Source organism: Gossypium hirsutum, chromosome A05, assembly GCF_007990345.1.
Source record: "Gossypium hirsutum isolate 1008001.06 chromosome A05, Gossypium_hirsutum_v2.1, whole genome shotgun sequence".
Classification (NCBI taxonomy): Eukaryota; Viridiplantae; Streptophyta; class Magnoliopsida; order Malvales; family Malvaceae; genus Gossypium; species Gossypium hirsutum.
The window spans coordinates 103168645-103174956 of NC_053428.1; the positions used below are offsets into that span (position 1 = coordinate 103168645).

Consider the following 6312-nt stretch of genomic DNA (forward strand, 5'->3'; position numbering starts at 1 on the left):
CCAAAAATTAACCAAGCAACACATTCATTAACCAACCACCTAAGGTTTAGCTACTCCTCCTCATTTCTAAGCCAACAATCAGCAAAAATTCAAGCAATGAAAGCATTAACTTAAAGAGAAGTGAATAAAAACCCAAGCTTTCTTGCAAAGCTTAGAGAGTACAATAATCAAAGCAAGATATATGAATAAAAATACTAAAGCTATGATTTTTAATAAGTGAAAAGAACGAAAAAAAATTACCGATATTAAATGAGAACTAAAATGTAATTACAAAAAAGTTTAAGGTGCTGAACATATAAATGAACCTAAGCTACATTACAAACTAACCTAACTAACTAAGAAAATGCAAGGAAAACAAATAAGTTGTAGAAAAACTAAATCCTACAACTATGGAGAAGAAAATTACCCTAAACCTAAACTAAAAGATAGAAGAAACCCTAAACTAAAAAGCTTTCCCTTCTCCTTAGCCAAAAGTGACTTTTTAATGTAAATACAACCTAAAAATTTAGACCAAATTGCCCCTGCACGTCTAATTTTTGTTGGGGGACATGTTAGACAATGACTACCCCTACGGTAATTTTTTGTCTTCCTCAACAATGATATCACGATACCCATGTTGTGATATCCTCGTCAGTCTTGAAATAAGAGTCATTTGGGAGCTTGGGTATCGCAATGCCCTATGGTCGGCATCGCGAAATCACTGTTGGTGGTCTTAATTCTTTTCATTCCAACACTATCAAGGGTATTGTGACTTTGGATCTCTATAACGCAATCTCACCTTGCAACACCACCTTGCGATCTCACCTCGCAACACTGCATTGCGATCTCACGTTGCAGTACCACCTCGCGATACTACTTAGCACTATCACTTAGCTCTATGTTTGGCTCTATACAACGCTTAATCTAAAACGCCGCAAACCCGACTTAAACGTTATGGCCGAATCTCGGAAGTTATACTAACAGCGCTTGAAATTATTTACTTTTTGAAATTGATTAAGCTGTTGTGTAAAAACTTAAATTTTTGAATATTTAATGATTTTGTTTTCTTAAGAAAAATACTTATTAAAAATATAGTTTTTTGAAAGTAAAGTGTAACATTATATTACAATGCCATTTCAAGTTGTTTGAAAATAAAGATTTTGTATTATAATTATTTATTAAAAAGGTTTTGGGTAAAAAAAATTCGCATCGGACTTTCATAAATCTACTTAGAAAATTAAAAATTATAATTTTGTTTTAAACCACGCAAAATCGTAAACAGTTTAAATAAACCTAGAGGTGATCGTCGGCCAGGCCGGGCCCAGACAAAATTTTAGGCTCGTTTTTTAGGCCCTGGCCCGGCCCAAAATATGGGCCTGAAAATTTGTCCAAACCCGGCTCAAAATAAAATTGCTAAGTCCGAGCCCTGCCCGGCCCATATTAAATTTTTTTAGCTTATTTCATTAAATAAAAAAATTAAAAATATAAAAAATCAAATACATTTAAAAACATAAAAAAACAAATATTAGAACAAGAAACAAATAAAAAATGAGACTAAAATAATTCTTAAAATAATACACAAATTGAAAATATAATAAAAAGTGGTTATATTAAAATTGAAAATAACAAAGTAAATATGATTAAAAATAAAAACAAATTATTTAGTATATAATTTGAGTCAGGCCGGGCAAAAAAAGTTTTACTCGAGGCCCGACCCGTTTTCTAAACGGGCCTCATTTTTTTGCCCAAACCCATATTTCGGGCCTGTATTTTTACCTGAACCCTCCCATTTTTCGGGTGAGCCTTCGAGCAGGGCCAGGTAGCCCAACCCATGATCACCTTTAAATAAACCCTATACTTTAAAATACTTGAAATCACATAAAATTTTTATGCATGCATAACAATTCTAAGTTATAAAATAACCAACAACCCAAAATGAAAGAAGTGTCTAAAGTCCAAAGTCTGCAAACAGAAACCACATAGTTTAAAATTCCATTATTAAAAATCCATTAAATAAACCATCCGAGAGGCTCCACCGAATGCTAAATCCAAGCCTTATGTTCGAGTATTACCTGAAAGGTTATAACATTAAAGGGGTCAACTTTTAAAGCATACTGTGGGTCTTTTAACAAATAAATGTAAATAAACACATAATCATCAACCAAGTAAATATTTCACTTTATACACATGATCATCGCGATGTTGTTTTGTAAAACATTTATGCAAATTTATTTAAAACATCCTACCTATCGCCGCTACACACCACAACCGAGTTCCTCAGAACTCGTCCATCCAAACACTCCAATTTGTGAATAGTGTCACAGTAATGCAGATAAACTACCACTTAATAATATTGTGGACAAGCCACCACTTTTGCAGATAAATTACCATATCTTCCTCCTTTTACATATCCCACCTCATGTATGTGATATGGCCACAAAAATCACTTTTTCATTTTAATCAATTTTTCACATTAGCATGTGAGACATGCTCATTATATCACTTATCACTTAAAATCACATAGGCATGCCTAACATGCTAATCACATATTTACACAATATAGATATCAATATTTCACATTTTATAAATCATGCAAAACTTACACATGCCATAATATCACATAACATGAGAATACCCATCATACAAATCACAAAAACAACGATTTAGTTTCACTTACTTGGATATTCCAATTCAATGGGTTTTTATTCCTCTTTTAAAAAATATATAGTTTTATTGATAAGCATCATTTAATAACACTAATAAAATTTTAACAACATGAAACATATTTTCATTTTTTTAATTAATGTGGAAACCACACCTGATTCTAGATCCTACGTATTACAACTCTCTAAAATACCTACACTTGGATCTATCCAATGGATCACATAGTTACACAAATGATAATCCTTCGTTAAGGTTTACCATGATCATCATAAGAGATAAGTTTATTAAACGAATCTCCCATTTGACACTTTTTATTAAACTTGTGAATTAAGAATCATGATTCCTTTCACGAGTTTGATGATTTTTTGTGTCGATGTTGATCGACCCTTCAAAAAGACATCATAACTAAAAGTTAATAAACGAGGGAAAAATTCACCATAACTCTTATGAATAGTTGATCAAGAGGGAAACAATGAGGAATGAGTGGTTCTCATTCAACCCTTGTACTTACTCTATCTCGATCAAAAAGGAGAGATCAGTGGATCGTCTTGATTTTGATCTGGGAAAATTGAATTATCTAAAAAAGGGGTTGATTAAAAGTAAATTTATAAAACAAAGACTTAAAATTTAAGAAACTAAGAGAAATAAATAGTGAATAATTTTATTTAATAAAAGAAATTATGTAGGTTGAAAAATGATGAACAAAAAGAGAGGAAACACAATCGTTGACGGTGGTACTATGGTGGCGACAGCGGTGGTCTGGTGATGGAGGTAGTAGTTCTTATCCTACTACAACAAAGCACTTAGAAGGCTAACCAACATTCAAAAAGATTATGAATTTAGGAGCAATCCCTTATGAGATGCAATGTTCTCCTTTAATCAGAAACTGTGTGGTTAGGGACCCAAAATTCTAGATGATGGACCTACCTTAGAGAGAGTAGCCATTGAATTCCCAAAACCATATCACATCTTTTCAAAGGTAGAATCATGAAGTCATTGATGAATTTAAAGCCTTGATCTTCCCAGTGGACTAATTTGCATGTTCTTCTAGTGAATAAACACCCTCCGTTAGCCATTGTCACTTTCAATTGATATTATTGTTGCACGGGTAAAGAGAACTTGCCTACCAAGTTAGCATTACTGAAATTGTGTGTGCTACCCAAGTTCACCAATATAATGGCCCACACAGAGCCAATCCCTGTTGTAATGCGCATTGTGCTATAGTCTTGTGAACCTTGAATGGTATGTGAGGATAGGATAGGTGATAAAGGTAAAATCTATTTCAGGGGAGTGTCTTCTAGTTGTTCGACATATTCTTGGAAATATTCCTCTTCCCCATCAAACTGTGGCTTTAACAAAAACTGATACAATTGTGATTTACTCACTTGTAGCCCACATGGTACTGAATAGCACACTAGAAACACAACATTTTCTACTTCCTCTCAACCATTACAGTTGGTGTTATGCCATTGGAAAATGCCTTAGAACCAGGACCAATAGGTGTTGAGCTGGAATAAGGTGAGATGATAGTCCTACCAGTAGTAGTAGAATTGAAAGACACACTAAAATGGCTAGACATAACAGATGGTACAGTGAAAGATTGAGTATAACTCCCAACAATAGGAAATAAAGTCCTATTTTAAGAGTGCATGTGAATAGTCACCACTTATCCAACAATTTGAAAACCTTCAACAAAGGATGTAGGTTTGAGCAATTGGAGATATTGACCAATCTCCACATTCAGGTTGCTAATGAAAATACTAAAGGCATATAGCTCCGGTAGGTGCAACTAATTCAAGAGATTCACAAATACATCATGATACTATTTAAATGTCCTTTGTTGTGTTAGAGTAACCAAATCAACCATTGGATCACAGAATAAGCTAGCTTCAAATCTCTCCTGCAAACTTCTAGCATAACAAGGTCAATTCAATATGTGAAGGCCTCCATTTTCTTTGGGTGTAGAAATGATACTAGTCCAGCGCTCTCCCTCCAAGTGAAGCTTCACCGTGTGAACTTTAGCATCATCTAAGATGCCCTTTACCTCAAAGAACTGCTCGAGCTTAGACCACTAATCTCAAAAGTTATTTTCATCAAATCTAGGACAATTGAGCTATGGAATATACTAGAACCATCCACTGAACTAGGATGAGACTACAGATGAACACTACTCAACTCTGAAAAATAATGAGTGCTTACTATAGCATGGACTTGACCTCTTATGTAAACCTCTAGAGGATTTTGAGGAGCGAATCTAGGGGGTGCCCCCTAAAATTCATTTACTTTTGGCTTCTACATTGTTGAGAGTAGGATTGGGGTGCCCAACGTATTGTCCAAACAAAGAGTAAAGCTTAGAACGTAAATCGCCCTTGAATTCGTCCTAAAACTCCTTGAATTTGGTTTTTAGTTTGGTATCGGCAAGTTCACCCCAGATCTTAGAAAGCTCCCGCTACAACACACTAACCTCTTTCTACAATCGAGTGGAAACGCCATCGCTAGTCATGGAGGATCATAAAAGGTTCGACACCTTTGATGCAACTAGAAAATTCAAAAGAGAAATTTGACAGGGTAAAGAGAAAATAGAGGAAAAGAGAAAATCGAGAAAAAGGAAATACTGAAATTGCTCAACAATTTGGATAACTGCTTCTGGTGCAAAGGTGTGCTTAAAAAGAAAGTAATTAACTATTTGGAAATATAGTTGGCCGATTAATAGCTCAAGTCATTATCTTCCCTTTATGCACATCGTTTTCATTAAACTCTTGTATGCGCCGTTTAACTAAAACAAAACGCCTCATTTTTCATTCCTGAATTACTTTCTAAATACACCGTTTACTTAACCTATCTTTATTTTTCTAATTCAAGTTTTAGCCCGTAACATTTTAATTTAGGTTTGATTGAAAATAAGATAAAATATTATAAGATAAATGAATAAGTAAACTACCTACATAATAAGGTCTAACCGATAATTAGTAAAATCGTTATCCAAAAAAATATTATTAGTAAGATCCACAAATCAAAAGACAAATACAATTTTAAGGTAAAAAAAACAAGTAAATGAAACTTTTATGGTAAATGACTAATTGCGCTGCTCAATCCAATAATCAAATAAGATCTACTAATTAAAAGAGAAAAACATTTCTAAGGTAAATAAATATATAAAAAAATCAAACTTTTATGGCAAAATGATTAATTGAGATGAAAAGACAAAAAAATAATTACAAGGTCAACAAAATAAGTAAATCAATACACGAATTTTACTTGAAAAGTAACGAGTCTTCATTATTTGACCTAAAAACATGGATGGTAGAGATTGGACACTTGTTTGTGATCCACTACTTCTCATAAATATGATGATTCGTTAGATATTTGATTATTTGGAACAACTTTTAGATAGAATTATATTTGAAAAATGTTTAAGAATAAAAATAATGTTTGTTTATATAATGGGATCTGTCAAGCTCCAGATGCAGCTTATTATTATTCTATATTTGTACATGCAAATTATATTATTTATTGTCTAGCATCTTAAAGTTTTTAAAAAATTTAATACTTAAAGATTCGTTTATAAAGCCGATTGAGTCTTAGTTTGATTGGCATTGACATTGTTGCTAGTGCAGAAGAATGTGGGTTCAAGTGCGCTGAAGTACATTATCCTCCTATTTAAGGGTT

At 33.2% G+C, this 6312-nt stretch overlaps 1 long non-coding RNA gene across 1 annotated transcript; it reads right to left on the bottom strand.

Moving 5' to 3' along the window:
* Positions 1-1853: 1853 nt before the first annotated feature.
* LOC121229625 (uncharacterized) lies at positions 1854-5330 on the bottom strand. The gene is made up of 2 exons (XR_005927437.1): positions 3571-5330; positions 1854-2051 (listed from the first exon to the last, which is right to left on the bottom strand). It is a non-coding gene; the product is annotated as an uncharacterized lncRNA (long non-coding RNA).
* Positions 5331-6312: the final 982 nt, after the last annotated feature.